The following is a 27,390-nucleotide window of genomic DNA, read 5'->3' as shown; positions in this document are numbered from 1 at the left end:
TCACAGAAGTAATCACAGGTCAAGGTTTAATTTTGTGACATAAAGAGCTGCTGTGATGTGCGTGGGAGCATCGTTCCCCATTTATCCAGAACAGCCTCCAGCTCTGCGAGACACACTGTACGCTGCATAATCAACACACTGAGACAGAAACATCATTGTCATCTTGTCTTGAGCTGACACTGTCACTTCATTGTCATGGCTGTTAGGTCTGCTGTGCTGATGTCCTGCTCTACTGTTTATGTTACAGATGTTGCAGTAATCAGAGCAGCAGCGTGTGAAGGACTCAGCCTGCAACCCCGACCAACATCACGCCTGCAAAGGTCATTGTGGAAATGCTGGGTGATGGTGATGGCTGGGATAGAATGAGACATGGTTCCACTGAGATAACCCATTTTTCTCACATCGATACTGCCGCCATCAGTGGCTCTCTTAACTCTTTAGATGCTCATTTGTCTCCCTGACATCGCTAAACACCCAGGAAACTAAAATTATCTGACACCCAAAAGCTGTATGATAACTAAATATACAGACTCTCATTTTAAAAACTTTACAAGCTGCTTCAATGTCAAGTTTCTTGTCCTGGTGGCTCACTGTAATAGCAGCAATTAAGCTAATTCAGTTGGACAACAATAAGGACAGTAAGGCGTTCATGTGTGCTCAATGTTTGTTCATAATCCATTACCATATTTTAATCATCTTGTTAGAATTTTGAACCAATTACAGATCTTGTCACAACATTAGCTGGCCAGTTTATCCTCAAAATGGAAAAAAAGAATGATGCCTGCGAGGCACACTCTGAGCATTTATCCTGGGCCATAATGGGGTGCTGAGTTGCTGGTGGCGGCCATTGTTTAATGATCTCCTTGGGCGCTGGGAGTAAACTACTGCGGTAATCAGAAGGGTAAACTCAGCTATATTTCAATTTGGAGAGCCGCTCTTCCGTTCAGAGAGGCCGCTCTGAGACGATAAATAATAGGACTATTTAGCCTATCCCACAGGCTGCCTCTCTGACACCTACCCAAACACACACACACACACGCACACACGCACACATATAAGGCAGCCTATAACAATTCATGTCCCTTCCATAAATCAGCCCCACTAAAAGCTGGTGATTAGCGACATCATTTAGCCCCTAAAACCCAAACAGCGACAATTGTTTCCTTCCCTGTTTTAGGGAGAAGATGGAGAGATGCACAGATGGTAAATTGGTTGGAGGGGAATGAACTGTAGCTGGATGACTGGACTTGGGGATGTAGAATAAATGCAATGCAGGTTTCGGTTCTGGAGTTGAGATTATTTGGGCTATTTATTGTGGCCAGTGACGGTTTCGACCTTGACTATGACATGGTCGCTGAGGTGATGATAGCGTCCTTTAAAAAGTATTTTGTTGTTTATAAGAGTTCAACAAAATGTTTACGATAAGGGTGGATGTAAATATACACACTGAAAAATCAACTTAAATAAATCCATAGTTTACATCTAATGGTGGTTTTAAACCAGAGAGTTCCCTCTTATTTCTAGAGCAAAACTACAGATAAACAATTGGATCTAATGTGTCAATATTATGCAGATATATCATTGTGAGAACATCTTTAGTGAGTAATTTCAGTACTTTTAACTTTCCCACATATCTCATTATCTGTGTCCTCTGTTTATTGAGGCACAAATTGACAACATTCAATTGCATAGCTGAGTGTGCTCACCCTTTACAACGTCTAACAGACCCCTGGTGACAAACAAGCAGTTGACTTGAATCATTTTTTAGTTATACAATCCTGTTCCTAGAATAATCACTGGTGCCTGTTGTGCCTTTAAATTTATATCATTATATACAGACAATTGCATTCTTCTTATTTTCTTATCAAGAGCTCAGACAGCCCATATGATGATTTTCTTTATCATCCGTACATCAGCAGTGGAGGCAGTTTTCTAATTATGGTTGACCACCGCTGTAGCGTCAAACACTCCTGGTGTTTATTTGCACTGGAGAATGTCATGTTGAGAAGTGGAGGACTTAAAGCTCACAGTGGAAGCGCACATTGAATACAAAATAAAAGCAGCTGATGGTGCCATACTGTGCTTTATGAATGCAATATATAATGCTTGGAGTAAAGACTATGAAAGAGATGAAGAGAAGAGATTGTTTTTATGTAGACACTCTGGCCTGCTATGCAGAATAAATAAGTATTTACATTTCTGCTTTACTGTTTCTCTTTTCTGCCTTGTAAGGTTGGTAAATACATTGGGGAAACGACTGTAATAAGCCAAGAGTGTTTGCTTGTCACTATTTGCATTGTGTTTCCTTCAATTAACTAAAAAGAAATGATCACAATAGTAGAGCTATGAAAACTGCAGTGTAGCGTCACTGAAAAATCCTCCTAAAATTGTGATTAGGGATGTTTGTGACTACTAATTTCCAAAAGTTTAAACTTAGACATAGTCTAAAAGTAAAAAAACATTTGGAAAACAGTCCAAATTGAGCACAATTTAAACTATAACATTAAAAGTTGTCTTAAAAACTGCATATTGCTGATATCATAGGAGCCATTCAAAATCATTAATCGCATTTTTCAATAATCAGATCGTGTCTTAGATGCCGATAACATGTGAGGCACTTTTACCATGCATTATGAACACTGCACATAATTAAAAGTTAACAAGTAGCACTTATTAAAAACAGTATTCTTTGGGAAAATTAAACTTTAGTTAATGTGTTTGAAAACTGCAACAGTATTTTCAATATGTGAATGCTATCGCATAAAATAATAAGTTTAATAGTATGTTTAATTGACTAGAATTTCTGGTGTCATCTAGCACGTGCTGCAACATTTAATCAACTAGTCGACTAATCACGGACATCCCTACATGTCACAATAAATTCTTTAAAATTGATCATTCCACATGAAACTCATATTAAGCAGTTCTTTAAAAGAAAACAAACAAACATGAAATTTTAATTGGCCCATATTTGTCCACTCAAAAGAAGCAGCTGTTACTGAGCTAAAGAGAAATAAAAAAATATATTTGCCAGCCAATAACAACCTCATCCTTTGCTTTTTTTTTTTTTTTTTGAGAAACCACTGATTTACACGCACCAATAAAATCAAACCGATTAAGCAACCTAACCCCACAATTTGCTCATCTACCATCCTGCAATACTGTTGTACTGGTCTCAGTGGAAAAGGATCAGACGTGTGTCTGATGATGGCTTCCTAAAGAGCTTCAATTAATGGCCTGTCACTTATCATTAGAGCCGCTGAAAGGCGGGACACCAGGGAGCATGATGCAAACAAAGGCACGTTTTAGAACGTCAATTCTAAAAGCACCCATCGACTCTCTATTGTAGCGACCGGCCTCTGAGGCCCTCGTCCCTGCTGGCCCCGAGCCCTGCTGTCCCTCCTGGGGGATTAGAGGGATCTGGAGAAATTAGCCGTTTGGATGTCAAGCAGAGGCCAAAGGACGAGCGGGTGTTAATGTCCCCTTTTACGGGAACAAAAGCAGTGGGGATTTTAAATAACATGTCTCCATTGCCGCCTGCGTCCACTCCAGTCGCAGTGTGAGAGTGGTAGGCTACTCAGTGGTGTTAATTGATTGAAGCAGTGTGTCTGATAGCCTACAACATCCTGCATCTGTGGCTCAGAAATCCAGCTTGTTTTCACAGTTTTAATTTACATGACCGGTGCCACTCCAATATTGTGACAGTGTGTATAATTCCCTCAACAATTCCTCAAAAACTGTAAATCAGATTTTTTAAAAATGCTTTTATTAGGAGCTAAAAAGGTGCCAACGATGTCAGCATTCAACTTGGAGTCATACAATTCCTAATGTAGCCCAACTACCTTTGGTCTGCCACTAGCAAGGATGTTTACTCTTCATTACAGTTTCAGACAGAGGCAGGGAGATCCTCAAAGAGAACATCCACAACAACATCCTCTTGACTGGGGCTCTGCAGTGCTGCTTTTGTCCATTACGCTTGGCCTCCTCATTGACAGCCAATAAATCATTCATTTAGAGGCAAAGCAGGGAGAGAATCAAACAGCCATTTCAGAGCCTGAGGCCTTTCACTGTAGTGGCTGCTGCAGGCCACAGATCTAATGTAGAGTGGCTAGGCTGCAGGCGGGTGGAAGGGCTCTTAAGAGACAGGAGCGCATTGTTTGGAGAGACGGGAAACGCTGCTCTCATTAGACCTGGAGCTGAAAACCAACCTGAAAGGCCTGCTTCAATTTACCTGCCCTGTGCTTGGAATAAATCACCCCTGTGTGTGTAGGTTTGTGAGTGTGTGTGTGTCATGCGCACATACAAACACATGTACATCTGCTAACACATACACACACACTCATAAGCAGACACTTATAAAGAGCTTTATACATGCCTTTCAGAGCACACCTCTTCAGCTTCAGAGTTGTTTTAGCGTAGCGCTTGTTAGAGGTAAAACCTTTTACCTCTCTGCTTCCGATGGCCCTTTTGTTAAGCTGCTTTCTCATTCAAATCAGAATCACAATTAAGCTCGTCCTGACTTGTGTTTTTTTTCCCTTCTCTGTCCTGTAGATTTGAGTACGTCTTTGCACAAAGTGATTTACTGCTGCGAAGAGTAGCCTATGCACGAGCAAGACTACAGTCACGGGCGTAAGGCTGCTGTGACAAAAACAGTCGCCTCCGGGCAGATATGTATAAGCTAACAAAGATTTAGCTGTTATCGCTTCCATGGAATATTGCCAGGAATATTCTGGATAATTCTGAACTCAGATTTAGCCTTTGGCCTGTTGCCACACTGAATTTTCACTAGAGCCAAAAACTCACTCAGCGCAGCCAAAGTAAAGAGAATCTAATACTTTACACCAGGTAGTCAGGCACAGCAGGTAACACTCTGTGACAAATTCCAACACACACTGAGACAAAATAAAAGAAAAGAAAGGGAATACATTTCACAGTCAATGATATAAAGACCAGAAAAGGGAACTGGCAGAGCACGAGAGCAGCCTGGTGGAAGAAGGATGGATAGAAGGGTGGAGGGATAAAAAGAGCAGAGAGGAGACAAGCCGGAAAAGTGGAAATGGAGAGTGGGAAGTCCGTGCAGAAGTGTGGTGGCAAAGATGTCAGAATATTTAAATACTGATAAGGCCCTCTGTCGCCCCTCGTCGCTGCTAATGACAGACTCGTCAAAGCCAGACAAAAGAGCTTGCAGCCTGTCACAACACACACACCAGGGTACATCTGTGTTTACGTGTCGGGGGGATTCTCACATTGCCGTTCTGTCAGGGTGTAAGGTACCACTGAGAGGTGATAAATCTCCTCTTCCTTGTCAGAGAGTGCTGGCACTGCATCCTTAGACACTCGCACAACAAAATCTCCACTTGGGTCACTTTCTTTTTCTACTCTCTCCTCATTTCTCCTTTCCTTCTTCCCTCACTCCCCTCATCCATTCGTTCTCTCGGCCTGCTGTGTCTCCACCAGCATTCAAAATTAAGGTGTCACACTAGAGCAGATGGATTACACACGCATACACAGAGTCACACACACAACTCATAAATGAGGTGAAATGGAATCAGGCTCTTATTGAATGCCTGCTTGAAAAACTGTGTTTTGTCCATAAGCACTGCACTCCGTTTCAACCCATATCGATCTCTGCTTGTTGTTTGTTTTGAAGTGAATAGTATGTTTGGACTAACGGCAAAGTCTTTGTCTCTCGGACTGCTGACAGGAAACAGCAGGTGATAGAGCAACATCATGAAAAGGACGGCCTGCTATAAAACAGGCAATGAGCACCATGAAAACGAGTGCCTCACAAAACACATAAGCCTGTTTGATACATGAACACGGAGTCATGTCAGACAATAAAGCGTCCGTGCAACAGACACTCAACCAGACATGGGGAAATATATTTGTTTGGGTTTTACTGTGTGACTACATTTCCAATTGTTATTGCAGCTGGAAACTAAACTTTTGTTCTAAATTGGCTTTAAAAAGACATCATAAAACTGTCTCTCCATCTTTCATCGCCTCTCCACGTCGTCTTCTTCCGTCTCCTCTTTGTGACTTTAGCTCTAAAGCAGAGGAGAGTGTCAGCGAGTGTTCTGTTTGATTCAGTGCTATCTAACCTTGCTTTATGAAAGCATTAAATTGATGGTTCCAGACCAGCCCAGAGAAAATGCACATAAAACTGAGACTAACTGAGAGATAATAGTCCTCGTAAACTGGTCTAAGAGCTCTATAACTCACAACGTCCTCAACTTGTTCTGTCTTACACAGCACAAGCTGTCACATCCAAAATACTGATGCGCCCGAAGGCACAAACTGCAATGCAAATGCAAACAAAAGGGAAACCACACTTCAATAAATGAGAATGAGACAAGACTGGAACCTGCTATCACATCCAAATCTATAGATCAGTGTTCAAATACACAAACCAACACTAGGAAAAAACTAAATCTAAGTCTGTAACAGCTGTGATGTTGGTCATTTATTGTAAAAACAGGCATTTACTTTGCATGACTGTCAATCTAAGAAACACAAAAATGCTTATTTACTATACATCACTCAAACCTTTAAAGGAATAGTTTGACATTTAGGGATATACCCTTGTTTGATTTCTGGTGGAGAGTCAGATGAGAAGATCAATACCACTCTCATGTCTTTCCATTACATATGAAGCTGGAGCCGATAGTTAGCTAAGCACAAACACAAGAATCAGATAGCCTGGCTTTATTCAATGGAAACACCTCTGATGCTCACAAATTAACACACTGCTTGCATAATCCATAACTGTAAAAACAAGCATTTGCCATTTTATGTGGGTTATATGCCAGACCATTTCTTAGTTGGCACCAGTAGCGCCAGAAACATTCCAGCATACACTACCTATAAAATGGTAACATATCGATTTCACACTTTCATATTTGTACGAATTAAACAATCAAGATATAATGTGTTATTTTGTGATCTTTAGGAGGTGCTGTTGGCTTTTGTCACTTTGGACAGAGTCATTTCTCCTTGTTTTAAGTCTTTATGCTGAGCTAACTAGCTCCAGCTTCACATTTAACATCAGGGCTGTAGTCAACCAAAGAAAAGCTTGGGCGACAGAAATTCTACCTACTCTTCAACCAATTGATTGGTCAATGGGTGACGAAGAAATCTCCAAAGTAAAAGCTCGGACATTCCTTCCGCATTGGACAGCTGCGGTCATGCAGATGCGGTTCTATCCATAGTAAAACTGAAGGTCCGCATCAGCTCCCAGCAGTAAACAGGAGGGCTGGGAGGTGAGCTTATCGGCCTTATTGGCTGACACTGAAACGAAGAGGACACTGCTGGTTCTGGAGTGAATGTCCGTCCAATATCCAAGTTAAAACTAACAACCACGGTGCTGTGGCTGTGGCTGGCTTGACTGCAGTGTTTGGACTGGACTGCAGTGTGGAACAAGAGATTGGAGCATTTGCATTGGGCGCACTTGCTATGTGAACTGTCTGCATGGTCACAAAAAAATGATCTGCACATAGACATTCACATACAGTCCACGCAGACCTTCACAGACATGAGTGGATGACAACATTTACATCATGTGGACCAAAGCGGACCCTCGTGGGCACAACTAAATGCATTTTTTTCCAAGAGTTGAAATAGTGCTCAACTTCGGGACAAATGTTGCGCTCATCACGGTCACTTTTTACACAGCTGTCCCGTGACAGGAGGAGGGGCGGGACAGATACCAAAAAGACCAACTGTCACATACAAGCGCTGAACAACAACAACAACCGAGGAGAAATTAGAACTAAACCTAGACTGAGTGGCGGGTCCGTCTTCTCTCCCTACATGCTTCAGCGTTCCCTTCATCCAGGGCAAATACTCTGACTTGTGCTGACATTTTTCCTCCACAGATAATGACAATCATATAAACTAGACGCAACCAAAGCATCTCAGCTGAAAAAACTCTGCTCCCAACACACTGCCTAACATCAGGGATTGTCCAACCAATGAGACTTTGGTCGGACAAGAGCATATTGACCAAGTAATTGACCAAGAATGTGTCAGCCCTATTTGACAGAAACACGTGAGTGGTGTTAATCTTTTCATCCAATGCTGCTTGAAAGTGAATTAGCTTATTTACCAAAAACTACAAATTGAGGAGTTTTGTGTTGAGTACGACACCAACTGCTCTGTTGTATCACTAGATTCTATCAATAATATATATTATACAAATATATTTCACCATAATGTGGAGACATATCGTATCCCTGCATACACACAATAGGATTTTTCTACATTCTTTATCTTCAATTAACATGACGACTAGAAATGTATGTGACTGTGTGTGCAGCAGTAGTGGTAGCAGCTGCTGTCAGCTAGATGAGTGATGAGCCATGTAAGGGCAGCCTTAACTGTGTGTGTGTGTGTGTGTGTGTGTGTGTGTGTGTGTGTGGTAAGAGAGAAGAAGATAAAGACATTTTCCCCTCAGCACCAAACACTTTCAAGGTCCGCTCAGCTCCCATAAACCAACTCTGCTTCTGGATTCTCGGCCTCCTGTGCCTTAAACCTAACCATTCCCTCCATCCTCCACCTCAATCTACCTGTGCAGGACAACACAAATCAAACAGAGGAAGCAGGGTTTTATAGGCTGATTAAAATTTTACAAAGCCCTCCAAAAAAAAAGGACAATAAGTGCTGTTGTATATGCAGACAACAGGTATGGCGCGCATTCAGTGCATGAGATCTGTGAATCTATTGTACATCTTTGCAGGTTGCACAGGGTGGTAATGGATGGCCGGCGGGTGCCCGCTGACGTGTTATTCTTTTATAAAACATTGCCTCTGCGTACCGGAGCGCAGGGGAGAGCGTGTCACGCTTGTGATGAATGACCAGAGGGTAACATCTTCACTCCTGACCCCTAACACAGGCGTGCATGCTCACACATAGACACAGACGTACATACATAAAATCAAGCATGCACTCATGCACATTCAAGTTAGTAAACAGATTTTTTTTTTTCCACCATGAAGGCACACATAAACATCTGATGCGGTGAATCCGCTAAGCAGAGGGTGATCCACATGCAGGGTAGTGACCTCTCTCTGTGTGCCTTCCTTTTGAGTGTGTGGTGAATACAGAAAGGCTCCGTCTTTGTATTCTTTTCAAAGCTCCTGCTCGAATTTGTTTCATCGCTTTATCATTTTTTTTATTTGATCACAAATCCGTCATTAAAAAAAGACTTTTTCTTACTTCCTCTCATTTATCACACAGCCTGACTAACAGGCCTGCAGTCATCAAAGGTATCCTCAGCTATGTCTCCAAACAAAGCATGAAAGAACAACATCAAAAGCAGCTCCAATTAACACTGGCAGAGCTGGAGCCGTACTGGACAATGGAGGAGCTGGAGAGGTGAGTAATAAGCGGTGACCTTCTGCTTTTACATGCACACACACTTGAACACAGCACAATCTAACAAGCAGCAAAGAATGCTTAAACATCAGAGGGCTGGAGCTGCAATAACTGAAGAAGTGCAGCAGCAGAAAGAGAAAAGGAAGAGAGAGACAGAGAAAGAGATAGGAAGAGAAGGAGACATGATAGGGAGGAAAGCGAGACAGAGGGGATGAGGAGGGAGACAATGAGACAAGGAGACAGAGACAGAGTGGGTGAAGGTGGCGGAGGAGGCAGCGGAGGTTTGGCGGGGCGGGTGGGGAAGGGGAACAGGCAGCCAGTCTATTATCAGGGGTCTATAGAGAAGCATTTAGGGACAAATAGGACACCACCCCCCTGTCACCCTGAACCATTCAGCCCCTGTCAGCCCAGGCCATTCAGCCAAACCCCAGGGGGAAGTGGCAGAGGGGGGACAGAGGGGAGGAAGCAGGACCAGGGTGGTGGGGGGGCTGAAGATGGAGTACCCTGGTACCACCCCTCCATGATGCTTCAGATGCTGTATCTTAGCAACGGCACTCTGGGTGTGACCCGTAGTCATATGGCTCCATTCAGTTTCACAACTCTTGAACACACACACACACACACACACACACACACAGGCCCCGCAGTGCTCATCAGGAGCCAAAACAGGCTCTCATGTACAACAATTAGCACAGATCATGCCCCCCACCCGACTCGCCCCAACCTGGCCATACCAGCAACCCCACTGGGACCAAACTTAATTACCATCAACAGACAGAGGGGAGTTCATCTTTACACACTTAAGATGATCCACTTTGCACACAAATACACACACGGCCGAGCCATCCTATACAAAAACTCTCTATTTCAGCACGCTGTCAATCACATGCTAATTAAAGCAGCATATTGATGGCATTCTTCTCTCCCCGATTTTCATATGGAATTAGCATTTAATGAATTGTGTGCAGATTAATTACAACATAATGATATTTAATTGTTACCAACTAATTGTTGTGGCGCTCTTTGTTTTGCAGTTGCCGGGAACTTTGTTTGGTTTTAGTTCAGAGAGGAACAGTTGGCTGGAGAACACTTCATTGAGCAACGTTTACACTTGAAACGTTTCAGTAAAAAGAGCCTTTTAATCACAATCACAATTTTGTTTCATGAAAATGAGCGAGTAATGTTTTGTGTGAGATAAGTGATGTTACAGATCGAAGGTTGGGAGGCATGTTTTGGGTGAAATGTGTTAATAAACATGCTTTGATTGCTTGGATTCATAGAGTCGGTGCTTTATCTCTGCTGTCACCTTTACAGCGAGAGACAGGCGCTCACACACAAAGGGTCTTAGTTTGGTAATCCCCCTTTCAGAGGGATAAATGTCTTTATCAGGCTTGTTCGGGCTAATAGATTTATATACTCCATCTATTATTTATCCAGGGATTATCACTGTTGCCTGAAGGTAGTGATGTACAATGTTTACCATGACCTTGGGCCACACACACACACACACACACTTGTGCTCATACACACACACACACTTCCAGCACACTCAATTTGCCATGGAATTGGTGAGTGATAATAAACAGGCGTGCAATAATTGTCCCAAAGTCACTTTGTTCTTTTTCAAACTCTGAGGACCCTTACAAGCCAATTCTGAGGACTATTGAATAAGATTGTCTACTGAGTCTTTATGACTACTCATTAAAACACACTTTTATCATTTGTTATAATATAGCACACTCCTCTCCAAATGACATCATTAAACATAATTCAATCTTTACCTCTTCTTCATGTGTGCTGGTTTTCCTGATTTATCCCCACTTTTATTTCATTTTCTCTCTCCGGCTCCACAGCGGCTGCAAACTGCTGCACTGCCCCTCTGTGGATGGTGATGGAGCTGCATGTTTGCCAACACATAACTGCACAAAAAAAAGAAAAGAAAAGAAAAGGCAAAGATCACTGAAAACCAAACTGTCCACTCAAACCAAATTGATCTACAATATTACTGGAATACAAACAGACAGCATCAAGTTTGCACAAATGTTGCCGGGCACAAACACTGGGCACATGCACGCAGAAACACACACTCACAAACACATTGCTCTCTGTCTGTATATATACACACACGCATAGGGCAATTTAGTAAATGTCATCAGGTCTGCAGAAAGAGAGGGAAATAGGCCTGCCTCCCATCTTTGTATTGGGAACACAGGTGAGATTGATGAGTAGCGTCTGTTTATGATATCGGTTATTCAAGATGAAAGATGAGGGTTTGTAGAGGGGTTCCTCCCATTCACTGTCATTGATTTACACACACAAACACACACACGCGCGAGAACATACCCACAGTGAGTGTCCTTGCTTTGTCAATAGTCAAGGTTATTTCATATGCAGTGGAATATTTGACTAATATCAAACACAGCAAATAAAAAATACTTTTGGCTGTGATTGCAGAACAAAGACTTCTTAAGGGACGTATTCTCACCGGACAAGCAAGTAAGTACTGAGTGAACATCCATCAGCGAAGAAAGAACATAAAACTGTGGTTTAAAAGCAATAAAAGACGGCAGGGAAATTTGTGAAGAGCAGTCAGGGTGGAAAACGAAGCACTCAAGCCAGAACCAATTCTGTTCTGGTGAATTAAAACCTAAACCCCTTTTGCATTAACATCCACAGAGAGACAAGTGCTGCGGTAAGTGAATGTGTTGCCTGTGTTTGTGTCAAAAGCCTGTTTTTCTTCCTCGGCCAATTAGAGGGACTATGGCACAAAGGCAGCTAATTTTGTCAAGCTCCTGTAAATGGAATGATGGATGCTGACGTTTGGGGGGAGGGGGGTGGAGGGCCACTGTGAGTGAATGTACGCCTCGTGGTTACCCAGCAAGGCCTCCTTCATTAAAGCTTCTTCTAGAGACAGACACAGTGAGAGAAAGATGCACAAACATTCCCTATTCAGGATGAATTAAAAACCCACAACACACTACTTTTCACAAGAGAGCATTCATTATGGAGCCCTAATGTAATGGCATAAAGCACAGGAGCAACAGCCTATCAAGTGCAGCAATTTGGCTTTTTTCACTTGTGCTGTTTCGTTGCTATAGGGTAATTTGTAGCACTCAGCAGGGCAGGGTAAAGTGAATCAAGATTAATTTACATGCAGGCGAACACTTAGGCAGAGGCAGAGCGGTAAGCAAACGCACCGTCTCTGCGGCTGAGCGGGAAAGAAGGCAGCAAGGCAGAAGAGGGGGGAAAAGTGTCGGATAATTAAGGAGCATCAAATGTGATTGCTGAAGGCAGTTAAAAGGCCACAACATGCCGACTGTGGTTGCTCTCAGAATGCAGCCTTCGCGTTTTCTAGTGGAGCTGCATTGATGGAAGCATGGATTCTAATGGGAACAACAGCTGTAGAGCCAACCAGCCACTCCGGATTCAGTCTTCATTAATTGTGCTTTAGTGTCTTCTCCTCTAAGCATATTATTCCAATACATTAGTTTGTTTTCATTTAGGGAAAAGAGTGCCGTGCTCAGTACTGCACCAAGCAGGACAGTGCACTGCTGAAGCCTCTGGACGAGTCAAGGAAGCTCCGTATGAACCAAAAAGCAAGAGGTTATTCAATTGAAACACTTGATTTAAATAACACATCGTCGTACATCACGGTGACACAAAGACAAAGCAAAGAGTCCCTGAAGATGCGAGGTTGAAGTGACAAGGCTAACTTGGACAAACTGCCGCAAACATTCACACAAATGCAACTACAAGAGCGGCAAGCAGAGGGGAATGAAAATGCTAAATGAGCTGTTTGAGGTGGACACACGTCTCGGAGAAGCTGAATCCTTGCCCCACTGAACAGACTCAACATATCAGAGAAAGAGATCACTGGGATGGGATAAAAAGAGAATAGCTGGTAGAGTTTCTCCCCTCTATCGCTCAGTGGTAATGGACCCTGGACCAAGCCAGTGGCAGGGGAATCTGATCAAGCATGCTATCCTGCAGACCCATGCGCGCACTTCACATGCACGCACGCACACACGCAGTCACACACAGAATCATTCTGTCAAATCTGAATAAACACAAACACACATCGGTTGGATTGTGGGGTGCAGCTTGGGGATTCGGGGCGAGCGTCTGGCATATTTGGCCATCTCAGATCTCCTGTCAGGGTCTGAATGCAGGATGACAGCAAGAGAGAGCCCGCAGCGTCTGGAGACCTGTCTCCATCTATGCATCTCTCACATAAACAAATTCTCCCATCGCTGTATTCAGACTAGCCTCTCTGCTCTATTACACACAACACACAGCTGCCACAAGCACTCAGACACCCAATCAACAACCACAGAGAGAGAGAAAGAGAGAGGGAAGAGAAAAGGAAGAGAGAAGGGGAAGAAAGAGAAAAGGCAAAGGGGGGAGAAGGGCAGCAGAGGGAGATGGAGGAGATGGAGGAGAGGAGAAAGCGAGACAGGAGCAGCGTCGAGGGAGATGCTGAGATGAGAATGTTGAGAGGAGGGCCAGCGCTCCGAAACTGTGCTCAGCGTTCTGTCTGGCCAAGCAGGAACCTCCTAAAAGCAGGACGACAACCAGCGTGGATGAAAGAGAAATGGGCTCTAGTGGGATGAGGAATAGACAGGGGCAGGAGCGGGGGGCTAAGGGTTGCAAACACACTGAACGCATGAAATATTAGGACCACCTGCTCTTTCCATGAAATAGGCTGAGCAGGAGAATGCAACGGCTGAGGCTGAATATTAGGAGAGTGATCCTGGTGTTTTGTGTACTCTGCGGGATCGGGCATAGCAGCTCAGTCGCCAGCACCCAGAAATGTCTGTTTCATGTGCATGTTTACATGTTTGTTTATTTCCTCCTGAGTACTTTGTTCTTATTTTTCACAATTTAGTTCATCATCAGCTGCAGGGTTCTGCATGTTGTACAGACTTTAAAGGACTACAAGGAAAATGTGCAACTCCTCGGTCTAATATCTGATAGCTAATACTGAAGTTTTTATAGGGTTTTCATAGCTTGAAGTACATTACATTAAAATAAGGTTGTAACTTATGATTGTTTTCATTTTTGATTCATTTCTCAGTTATTTTCTTAACTAACTGTTTGTTCAGGAAATGTCAAAAAATAGTAACATCTTCAAATAGCTTGTTTTCTCCAACCACCAGTTCAAAATCTAAATTTATCTATACGGTGATTTAAAACGAAGGAACATGATTTTTTGACATTTTAGCACAACAAATGACTTGAATCATTAATTAAACTGTTAAAATTAGATTTGAGTGAAGTCAACTGTTTATTAAAGTCTTTATGATCTGTCCAACATGCAACACCTTGTATTCTTAGACTCTCAGAAAAGGAAGCTCAGAAGAGCAAGAGAGAAAGGATCCCTCTGTCAAACATGCAAGAGGCGTCTTAGAGTCAGTATAAGAAGTGGCAGCAGCAAGAAAGAGAATAAGAATATTGAGTAAAAAGATTGTTGTGAGGTCATTTTCTGTTAATTAACTGAAGCGCTACATCAAAAAGGAATTCAATTAAAGTTTACATCGTAAAGAAAAATGCAATGGGCCCCTCTTTAGTAATCGTCCAGAATCACCACAGAGATCGACTTAAAGAGTGGAGTTACTCGAAAAATAAAGTCATTTAGCATTTTCAAGCTTCCGGTTCTTTAAAGGGGACCTGTTGTGCTCATTTTCAGGTTCATACTTGTACTTTGGGTTTCTCCTAGAACATGTTTACATGCTTTAATGTTAAAAAAATATATATTTTCCTCATACTGTCTGTGCTGGAACACCTGTATTCCCGCTCTGTCTGAAATGCTCTGTTTGTCTCTTTCACCCTCTACCTTAAAGCGACACTTACTTCTCTGGAAAATGTATGCTTTTCTTGGTTTAGGTTAAAATGTTATTAATAAGCTGATGGCACACTAAAATGTAAATGAACTCCAACAGAAATAAAAACTCATAATTATTCTCGTATGGTTCGAAGAAAACTCCGACCAATCATAGCTATGAATGGCCGAGCATCCTGTCTGTCTTCCCCACGTGGAGGCCTCTGACTGACGTAACCGCTCGTGTAACAACTCGGGTCAACATCGGCTCTGCTTTCGAGCGATGGCGAAGACTGATGCAGCTTCATCCTGAGCTAAAAAGGGACGAGATGGTCGCAGGGTTTCTGCTGGACAGGTATTTTTAGTTTGCCTCTAATGTAACATAGACTGTAGGCCTAACGTTATATATGACAACACAGCATCCAGTTGCTAATGGCTAACGTTAGCCTACTGTAGCGTAGCCTCTGAAACATTAACGTTATCTTCCTTGTGTGTTTCCACTTACGTTAACGCTACTATCTAACTTTAGCACTGTAACCTTATTCTAAAACTCAGTCATCACTGACTCCGGTTGAGTTTTAAAACTCTGGGGTTGTGTTTGACTGTCTTGGTTGTAACGTTACACTCACTCTCCTCTTCCGTGATTCTAACGTTACCTTGCCAACGCTTACGTCTATCATAGGGGGACGTAATGGAGGAGGGGGGAAGTAAGCCTTTGGAGGGAGGTGGGAGTTGTGGATGTTTGATGAAATTTTTTCTAAGTGCTGTGTGAAATGCAAGAAAGAGTAGCTTTAAATAACTACCAATAAAAGCTTCAAAACAAAAATTCTTCAAATCCAGACATGTTCCAGCAGGAATATGATCTGACATCAGGGAGAAATTAACAACCTCAGCTACCAAGATTACATATTTCCCTGACGTTAGCATGTGGCATGCTAACGTCACTAACAAACACTTTCAGTAGCAGGCCTTGAGCAGATGACCATATAAGAAAATTATGAGCTGATGTCATCTTGTCTCCTAAGTTGAAAAAAGTGGCTGCAAACAGAATATTCACAACGGTCTGAAGCCTGAGGTTTTTGCTCGCAGGGATTCATTTTACACACGTTTACCTCGTTATTTGAAACTTTGGCACATTTATCATGAACATCTGACATTCTCACATCTTATATGACATAAAATAAGGAAAAGCATAAAAGGTCCCCTGTAAACCATCACCAGAAGCTATAAGAGGTGACAGAAAACGTCAGCTAACATTTATTTATTCATTTTTCATAACTGCTTTTCCTGTTGGGTTTGGGGGCTGGAGCCTATCCCAGCTGACATTGGGCAATAGGTGGGGTACACCCTGGACAGGTCACCAGACTATCACAGGGCTGACACATAGAGACAGACAACCATTCATGCTCACATTCACACTAATGGCCAATAACGTAGCCTAGTCTTCGGATTGTGAGAGGAAGCCGGAGTACCTGCAGAAGATCCACGCCGACAAGGGGAGAACATGCAAACTCCACACAGAAGGGCTCCCCCGCCCCAGGTTCAAACCAGGAACCCTCTTGCTGTAAGGCAACAATGCTAACCACTTCACCACAGTGTGACTTCAGCTAACAACAGCTAATTACTACCAGATGTGTCTGTTACTTCCTGTCATCTGGTTACTCTACTCTTATGTTTTAAATACCAGTGGATCTCCTGATGTGTAGGCATTGACCTAATTGTCCAACATCCAACTCCACGGCAGATTTCCTTTTCTAATTGCCCAAAGCTATGAAGTTTGCATCAGTATGTGTTCAACCTTTGGTTGATTAGCAACTTGTTCAAGGCGTCATCATGCCTTCTGGGATACACATTTGCCTCTAGTGAGACTGAATCAGACTACAAGAAGTGTGTGAGAATTTGTAATGACTGTAGGCCCCTTCTGAGTCCAGATTTGTGTCAGGCAGAGGAGCACCTGAGAAATTAGCTCAGTGGCAAAAGTTAAAATGGGCAGCACAGTGAATGTGATAGGTGGACTGAAACACACCCAGAGACTGTGCTGTTCAGCCAGATTGATCTCCCACATTACAAAACATCCCTCCTCCTTCCTCTGCATCCTTACTTTCTCTGCTCCCACCTCTTCTGATCAGAGTATCGATCCCCAGACCAGTCGATCGGTTGCTACTCTGTGATCTGGGCCGGGCCAATTACTTCAGTGAGTAATAGTGATTAGTTTGTGTCTAGATCAATCCACACTGATACAGGCAGAGAGGCTGCTAACGGGGCCAGGGGAACCACTGACTATTCACATCAGCAGCACATTTGTGAAACAACAACAGTGTCGTAGAAGGATCCTGCGCTTACTATCTTGAATGTAATTGTTTCATCATGCCATCAAACCTCCACAGAGTACATATCTGTGGACCTGCAGGTCAATTCAAGACCTGCAGAGGCTGTCTAGGTTTGCAAAAAGTTTAAATGTCGCACTCCACAAAGAAACAGACAGATACCGCGCTGCAGCCACACACACACACACACAGACACACAAACCCACCACATATAGTTAGTGCTTAAATCTCAGCCTGTGGCATTGGTGTGACATTGTACAGGTCATTAAAGGAAAACTAGTACTAATGTCGAAGGCAAATCTATTTATGTTGATAGTATTCATGGGCAATCTTTCCATAACATTGATCAACACAGTTTGTCTAATAGGAAAATAATAAACAATTACTCCTGCAGACGAGAAGGGTAATTGATTTTCTTCTGTAAATTACTACCACCATCAGCCCTGCGTACACAGAAAGGTGATCATCTGCATAAAATCAATGGGATATGATCCTATCTGTATGATAATCATGGACTGTAACCAAGGAGCCTTCATTAGCTTCAGAGAGAGAAGGGAGCGTGGAGGGTAAAACAAAGAGACAGACAGAGCGAGCAGTAAGACTTTAAACAGATGGCTGCATAAATCTTGCCTGTGTCATTGCTGCTGGAGAGATCTTCGACATTTTTGTGCATCAGACATTAGAGTACGATGTGAGCTCTAGAATCAATGCTGCATAGATTGTATATGACATTTACGAAACTGTTAAATGCTTTGGACCAAAGCAGATCACCATAATGCTCTCATGTGTTGAGCCTCCCTTGAAACCTGCAGTCACACTCCGGCCAAACAATATGATGCTGTATGAATTACGTGAGAACTGTACGGACTTGTGAAGTAGTAGAGATGAAGGCAGCATTTAATCTCCCTGATTAATTTCTGATGGGTGCTCACACCACCCCTGGTGTTCCCAGCCAGACACTGACTTATGGTGATTAGTAAGCCCACCACCAGACAGCTGTATGTATGACTGTGTGCAGGCCTCCAAATCAATATGGCCACCAATATTAATATCACCACATACGTCAACAGGAGAGTATCTGCCTGCAACAAGGACAAAGAATGAATGGAATTGCAACCAGTTTTCATTCCCAGGTCTTCAAATACAGACACTTCGTCACGCCCCTCGACATCTCATGGAGACACACAGGGTACACTGTAGTGTATCTAAGCAGCTGAAACACACTGGAGCACGTGGTTAATGTTGTGAAATGGTCATGGTTTGATTTAGGCAACAAAACTACTTGGTTAGGTTTGGAAGGAAAAAAAACATGTTCCAGGTTAAAATAAGTATTTTTGTGTGACATTGCGACCATTAGTAAATTGACTATTTCACATTAAAACAACATTTATTTTGGGTTTCACATGGAGTGGGTATGTCGGGACATAGGTACATAAATGATGTAAGTGACATAACGTTATATTAAAACAATATTGACTTTTGGTTTCACATGGGACACATACTGCGGTGTCCTGGATGAAAGGCCGATTTTGTTTGACCTATCTACCTCACCTCTTTCCTGATCTACCCAGACTTTCTCACTCTTTACACTATATCAGTTGCTCTCAGGGTCAAGTATTTCAGTGGATGGGTTTACATTGGAGCCCATCAATATCACATGCTGAGGGACATGACAAAGCGGTTTTATTCGCCTCCCTGGGGATGAGAACTGGCTGGGACATGGCTTACTAACACTATCAGTTACTTAATTCACAAGACCATAACAAAAATATGTAACCATTCTCTCACTCTTCCATAGTCACACCAGATAAACATTCATTCATTTCAGTCATTTTCCGTAACCGCTTATCCTGTTGGGGGTCACAGGGAGCTGGAGCCTATCCCAGCTAACATTGGGTGAGAGGTGGGGTTCACCCTGGACAGGTCGCCAGACTATCACAGGGCTGACACATAGAGACAGACAACCATTCACGCTCACATTCACACCTACAGCCAATTTAGAGTCACCAATTAACCTGCATGTCTTTGGACTGTGGGAGGAAGCCGGAGTACCCAGACAAAACCCACACTGACACAGGGAGAACATGCAAACTCTGCACAGAGGGGCTCCCCCAGCCGGGGTTCAAACCAGGAACCCTCTTGCTGTGAGACGACAATGCTAAGCACTTCACCATCGTGCCACCCATACTAGATAATCAGCATTGGTCACTTGTTAAAGCACTTAAAATCACTCATGTTTGTTTTCCTGACGAGCATGTGAATACTCTCAGAAGTAAAGTGAATTCGGTGGTTTAAGCATCCTGGAGTGAAGTTGCATTTTGCGTACAATTAATAAGGTAGATTCCAGCATTTTCAGGCTCAGTTTGTTTAAATTTGACAAGTTTTAAGCCAACAAAATACTGAATCAACGTGTCTGACATTGACACCAGAGACTAACCACGAGCACAATCCTTCCTCAACCTGAACCAAATAATTCCGTAGCCTTGACCAACCATATTTTAATCTTACAGATATAAAAACACTGATATGACCATTTTTGTGGCAGTCATATGGGTCGTTTTGGACGGCAATAACAAACAACAACTTTGACATTTAGGTATGAGGACATAGCCTGGCTTCGACACTTACAGCTACTGCAGGGCCCGCCCACCATGGGGGAAAATTAGCTTTTAGGCCACTACCGACACCATGCTTATCCTGCTTTCTCTGTTCAAATACCTGTTAAGTGCATATCCCAGTCTTAACATGACATTATATTTCACCTAAAGACACAGTAAACAACTACGTATCTGTATGTCCATTAAGATTTGATGATACAATTTTATTTCTCTATTTATTTATTTAGTCATTTTAATTTAAACTTATGTTCCACATGCAGCCCTGATCCCCAGAAATTAGGTTTATATTCAGCTAATTTGAAACAGCAAATATGTTTTTGATGGAAATGTCATGCCGAGTGACTTAATGAGTAGGAGAGAAAAAGAAGAAAGAGATATACTTTTTCTAGGATATTTACTGAACCATACCAATTTTTTTACCAGTTTATTTTTTTTCTTAAAGCATTTTAGTTATTTCATTTACTTTACGCCCCTTTATTATTTATTGCGATAATCCTACGTATGTATGTAGGAATGTATGCATGTATCCTTATATTACTGTCATATCTATTTTATTATTATTCTGTTTATTTGTTTTGCTTGTTTTTGTTACTTGAGATGGGATGGTGGGGTGGGACGGACATACAATAGCTACTGACGCTGTCTTTTCCTTTTGTTTCTATAAGAAGTAAACCAGCTGCTGTAAGAGAGTATAATTTTGACAAATAAAGAGGATTAAAAAAAAACTTAATGAATAAAGGGTGTTTATCAAAATAGCTTGCAAGTCACAAAAATGTTGATACTGAACATATCATCAAAATGTTCTGACAACGTGTTTCATTTGTTTTTTGCCAATAGGCAGTCTTGCTATATACTATCCAGTCGCAGGACTACCACATTTTTGTTTTTATTCCTTTTTTTATTAAAATTTAACTGAAATCATGAATTTTCCTTACCATTACCAAAGTGCTTTTGTTGCCTAAACATAATCACGGACAGGAGTCTGAACATGAACCCTGGATTCAGGTGTCAAAGTCCTGCACATTGTATGTCCGCCATCCACTTCAACCACCTCCCTGTAATTCCAGCACGGTAGAAAAGTGTAGCTTCATTAATTCAAAGTAACATTGTCCATTAACATAATCCAGACAGTTAGTACGTTATCACCACAACATAATCACAAAAACAATTTAGTATTATGCAAACATAATTTCTAGGAGACATGGTTGCCATGTGAAGACTATGTCGCCAACAAAATCAAGTACTTAAAATCTGACTTGGACTCTGGACTTTCTTTGGCTCCTAAAAGCCTCAGCATTTCAGTTTATACGATGCTTCAGATGTGTACTGCAATTTACAAAGCTACTAAAACCCAAATAACACAGTGAACCTCGGCGTCTGGGGCAGTTGCCGGCTTCGCCTGGTTGGTAATCCAGCCTTGAGCTACTAAAACAGTTTACAAACAATCCACAAGGTCTCCACCAACTCTGCAGCTTGTTTAAGGCGACCGAGGCGGGTGATGGGTTTGACAGCGGAGCACAACCTACAGCACGACAGATAGCTTTTAGTGTGATTACTTTACTGCACCTCCATATCTCTACGAATCAGTCTTTCCTGTCTATTCAGAAGCCAAACACAGACATACTGTATAATGAATCTATTTTAGGCACTGACGGCACTCAAACCCTTTTCATCCTGTGTTTACTGAGGAAAATGTGGTACCCAATATTGTAAGACCCTAAAACCAAATAGAGGCCTTTTCAATAATAAAGGCTTTGGGCTTTTAAAGCTGAGAGAATGAGTAGCTGGAGACAAACAGCAAGGAGAGGCTTTCAGTATATTAGCTTCTCAAATCAAATCACTGTGAAGGGAAGACAGAACCAGCATTTAACATAGTAAGGAGGCCTGGACACGGACGAATAAAGTGAATGCTCTGTTTGAATCTGTCCTCCCTTCATAGACTTTAATGGCCTATGGTAAAGTGAAGTGCGTTAACACTTGATAACTACATTAGCCCCGGACTATTTTTTAAAGCACAGCGAGGGCTTAGTCCATTTACCATTTCCATTTGCATTATGCTGTAAATTGCACAGAATGAAATCAAAACCTCTGGCACACTCAGCCCATACCCTGTTATCAAATTATATTGATTTATTAAAACTAGTTAATTTGAGACACTAAGTGCAAATAAAGGCACGGACTAATATGTAGTGGCCACTGTGCATAGCCAACACACTGCCTCACACTGCAGCCAAGTTTGCAGGTTTGGATATAGTAAATATACAGCTGAATTATAGTTGTTGAAGAAGTAGCTTTGTCCAGATTGATGTCCTGCTTTCGTCATGACCGGCTGAAAGGCTGGGATCACTCAATACTAATCAACAGGCTGGACACGAGCTGGTCTTTATCACTTTGTCCCCTTTATATGACTCCCAACCTTGGCTGCGCGACCAGTTGCCTGATTTCTCATTTTGTTGCACTGCGACTGACAGTGAGCGGCTCTGATTGAGGGGATCCATTAGGGATCAGCCTGAGGAAAGCCTGTTTGATGGATGAGACCAGCAGTCACCTTCAGAGCTTGCTAACAACACCTGTATCCTCTCTGTCACACATACACACACGCGCGAACACACACTTTTGCTGACATATAACAATTCACACAGTGTATTGTGTAGAGAGTGAGAGACAGAGAGATTTTAAAAGATGAAAATCTATACTGTCTTATCAGCGGTGACTGCTCAGGTCCACCTGTAGCCAAAACTCAAAAGTGATGAAACTACACTTGTTAAATAAGAGAGCTACTTTGAAACAAAACATTCAAAGCCTGAGTCCCAGTTTACCTGATGGATGAAAATTCTTATTTAATCATTTAAGTTTTACACAAGTCCTGCAACATAAATAATATTTAAGAGAGATTTAAGTTCAAGGAAAAGTTTTCTGTTTCCATATTTCATCATAAACAAAACCATTCAGACCATCTGTTATGAAAAATGTTTGGCAGACAAAATTTCTCACAGACATGGCTGAAAAAACTGACACTAGACACCGAGACAAAGATAGCTGTGACAAAAATTTTAGCAAGGCCATCTGAAGTACTGGGAGGGAATACACTTTAATCAACGTATCCAATGTAGATTAAACACGTCCTGTAAATGGCCATCTCCTAAAGATGCTGTACCTCCAACAAATAAATTTTACAACTCAAAACTACTATATTAATAAGCTAGAAAAGTGCACTCAGTAGCGTGCAGATCACCGCCAGGCAACCGCAGGTCACAGCCACTCTACACACGGCACAGCTGGATCCAGTGGAAATGTCCCTCCCACCTTCCTTACAGTCAAGATGGCGGCAAATATAACCACAGTTTTTCCATCTCATATCTTGCCAAACTTTCATGGATAATAAAATATCAGGTATGGAATTAATATGCAGATGCCCACTCAAAGCACTTTAACACTACAAGTCACATTCACCCCTTCACACACACATTCACACTGCTGGCCGAGGCTACCATACAAGGTGCCACCTGCTACTCAGTAACCATTCACTGGCACTCACACATCGATGGAACAACCATCGGGAGCAATTTGGGGTTCAGTGTCTTGCCCAAGGATCAAACTGCTGATCTTTTGATTAGTGGACGACCCACTCTGCCTCTGAGCCACAGCCGCCCCAATGAGACCAAACTTTGATATCAGTTTTTCAGCCACGAAAAAGGCCAAAATGTGGCCTGCAGCAGATAGTAAGGCTTCTTATTTTTAGCTGAGCTGATTACCGCAAATGTCTTTTGCTCTTTGCTTTTGCTACGTGATTTTGATGAGGACTTGTGACTCCTACCTGCAGGTTAAGAGGTCAGCAGTCAATGACGGTATAAAACAGACAATAAAACTGTTTTTTCAACAACTGTAAATAACTGCAACCCGGAGAGGACTTTGATGTCAGTCAGAAATGCACACACAAAATATTAGGCTTATGGTCTAGTAGTTTGAGAGATTAGCTGCGGATTGACGAATACACACTCATACTTGCATAAATGCACACACAACAAAATGCATGATTAATAATCAATTAATCAAACAACACGCAGTTACAGGTTAAACTCAAAAATATTAAAATCCTGTTACATTACATCAATAATTCTCAATAAATAACTGAAAGCTGAACGTTAAAATCTTTATCTATCTTTCTTGGATGCAAACTACTTCAATTACAATGTCAAACAATAATTATAATTACGTCACACTTTAACTCTCCTCTGTCATGTCTTTGGGGCTTATTTGGCATAATTTAGGGCCATGGTTCCCAACTGGTTCAGCCATGAGGTCCAGATTTCTCTTTGATCACTAGTTCAAGGTTCACACAGTTTAAAACATTCGGCATCATACTTGTGTTTTGCCATGCTGTTAAGCTAATTTGCTGTCTCTGCCAAGTAGCTGTCCATTAGTCTCTCACTCAACAGCAGGAAATGGTACTTCAAAATAATAAGTCTGTGCTGGAAATTCAATGCACTTAAAAATAAAGTATGTTTTTTTTTATAAATTTGACATGTTTGCGAGTCACTTGCAGTCCATTCAGAATGGGCCGCGACCCACCAGTTGGGAACCACTATTTTAGGGCATTCCTTCCAGTGCCAGATAGAAACAGGCCAATGTGTGAAGGAGAAGTTATTATTTTCCGTTTTAAAAAGGGACTGTTGTACCCAAGACAAAACGTGCAACAGTGGTCACAGACATTAACTGTATTATGTATGTAGAAGTATGATTAATAAGAAAACAGAACAGGTATCTGTGGTGTAGGAGGGAGATATCACCACAGCCTGTGACAGCAGCATGTAACAGGTAGGAGAACAGTCTGATGTCACCTGTTTAAATACTGGTACATCGTGTTTTGAGTTGCTTAACATCATCACGAAAATTTTAGATGAGCTGACCGTCAGCTGAAGCAGTGTGCAGGACATTCATGTGGTCACATTTTGCTCTCAGAACAGCCCTTGAATAAGTCATCAAGTCATAAGTATCATATCATATCTCGCCTGTAAGTGGCAGTCGTTTTCTCCACTCAGCCACATACAGTATGTTTATATAAATGTATGTATACACCTACTGTATGTGTGTGAGTCTACGTGTGTTAAATAGTCTTCTGTGTGTCTAGCAGGCTAATTGCTCTCAGCAGTATTATCTCATTAGGGCCCATCAGCATTTGACATTTAAATACAGAGCTGCTAAAAGCCTCTCTGCTTATTTAATATTAACATTACCATCCATCACATCCTCCAGAGAGGCAGGGCAGGCACGGGCCTTGGTCTTGTTAGCTCCTTTTCTCCTGACTCTCAGCTCTTGAAGCCTCTGGGTATTTTTTTTCTTAAATCACCAATTGATGCATTTAATAAGAATAATGTTGTTAATAGCTACAGCGCGAATGTGGCAAAAGGGGAGAGCACAATCATATCACATGCACAGTCAGTGAACATGGTGGGAAATAAGGAGGGGACACCGAGATGAGTGAAGGTAAGCAGGAAGGTGAAATGGAGGATGAGAGATGGAAGAGTGAGGAGGGATGGGAGCGGGTGAAAGAGAGGGAGGGAGGTCAGCAGAGCGGTGTTAGAGAGGGGAAGGTAGAGCCTGATGGGCACCAAATGAACAAATTATGACGGGCTCCATTTTGCAGGATGGGGTCACACACCCCCCATCCCACCCTCCTCTCTCCTCCACTCCTCCTCTCTTCTCTTCTCTCTCTGACAGTTCAATTTCCCCCTCTCGCCTCCCTGCTCCTGCCTGCTAATTGTGAGTGAAGCCTTATCATTGGGCCCCCCATCCACCCCAGGTCCGAGGCATCGCGGTGTCTGTGAGAGGAGACTGGAATGTCAAAATGTTATCCGAGACAGCAAACAGCCAGAGAGACGGAGGTCACACACAATAAGACCGGACGTTCATCTGGATGCAGAAGCACAGGCACCTCTCACAGGATGCACAGACAAAAGGAAACCTAGCGATGTCTGTGCAGAAAATATAATTCATAAATTCATTTTCATTTATCTCTGCTGTAAGTGTGTGAAACAAATGATCTCCACATGCTTTTTCTAGTGTTTAGCTTCTTGTCAGTGGTCTGAAAGATTGGCTGCAGTGAAGGATAACTGAGTGCCAGGTGTCAATCAAATACAATCATGAGAAAACACCTCCGTTACACCGGGGGCAATAAAACTGTGATCCAATAGATTCTGTTCTGAACCATATTGGATTTTGAGACTAAGAAAATCAAACTCACACATTCACGGCGGGAGCGAATTCTTGGAGCTGGATTGATTCATGTGCTTTGTAAAAATGCCTCACACAATCACAGAAACACACGCACACACTCCTCTACCCAAATCTTGGCTGAGAGCACTTGACTCTCGTGTGCAAAGTGGAGCTGAGGCATGTTATTTACAGACTGGAGGGGGCCAGGTTTAAATGACACCTGAGGATAAAGCTCATCTCACACCAGTGCTCAGCCCTCTGTCTCTACTTTGTCATTTGAAATTGAAGCATTGCCGAAGAGCATTTGCTCATGGTTTCCTTTTTAGTCGCACTGTTCCCTCTGTTCATACGAGACAGAGACAGATAGACAGACAAGCTGAGAGATATGAGGCAATCTTTACTCCGTGGGGAGCAGCTGGCTGCTGGATAGGTTGGGGTTTAAAGTGCTTTAGTGGTCAGCTGATAGGGCTGATCTAAGGTCAGAATAATCTGAATGCAGGAGGAACTATCAGGGGCGACACAGGACAGAATCACTGACCCCAGACGTCCCCCATCACAGAAAGCTAGATGGAGGGTAAGAACGGGATAGAGGGGAGAAGATTCAGAGCAACAGCGAGAGAGAGGGAGTGCTCATCTATATTCCAACACTGGTAATGAGGGTTAATTCATTGGTTAAGGATTAACAAGGTGCAAGAGTATGATAGGCAAGCGGTTGCCTTCTCGAATATAGGTTTAAATCAACCCCATTATGCGTGATGTAATTTCAGCTCCAGAGCCCCGCCTAGTGGGAAAGTAATTACGCCATGATTTCAGGGACTCTTCTTAAAGTAAAACTACAAACCTGTAGTGCACTGACACACATGAAAAATGGGCCATTCATATGTCAGACCTTTTTATTCTCTCCTTCGTTAAAACAAATCACTCAACATTTCACATTGTGCAGTTACATCAGAGTGAAAGCTGCATTACTACATCACGTTTTCAGAGGGATTAGATGCACTTTACTACTCTGTGTGCCATACGCAAGAGGTGAACATCA

The 27,390-nt window shown here is 42.4% G+C and overlaps 1 protein-coding gene across 1 annotated transcript in view; it reads right to left on the bottom strand.

Moving 5' to 3' along the window:
- The window catches only part of LOC126394053 (corticotropin-releasing factor-binding protein-like), a 93,944-nt gene that overhangs the window by 52,551 nt on the left and 14,003 nt on the right, over nt 1-27,390 (bottom strand). The window contains exon 2 of the mRNA XM_050050631.1: nt 11,154-11,291. The gene's annotated coding sequence lies outside the window, so the exon portion shown is untranslated. The remainder of the gene's footprint in view (nt 1-11,153; nt 11,292-27,390) is intronic.

The sequence above is a fragment of the Epinephelus moara genome, chromosome 8 (assembly GCF_006386435.1).
Source record: "Epinephelus moara isolate mb chromosome 8, YSFRI_EMoa_1.0, whole genome shotgun sequence".
In the NCBI taxonomy this organism is placed as follows: Eukaryota; Metazoa; Chordata; class Actinopteri; order Perciformes; family Serranidae; genus Epinephelus; species Epinephelus moara.
The sequence above is the reverse complement of the archived record's forward strand: the minus strand, read 5'-3'. Positions and strand labels throughout refer to the sequence as shown.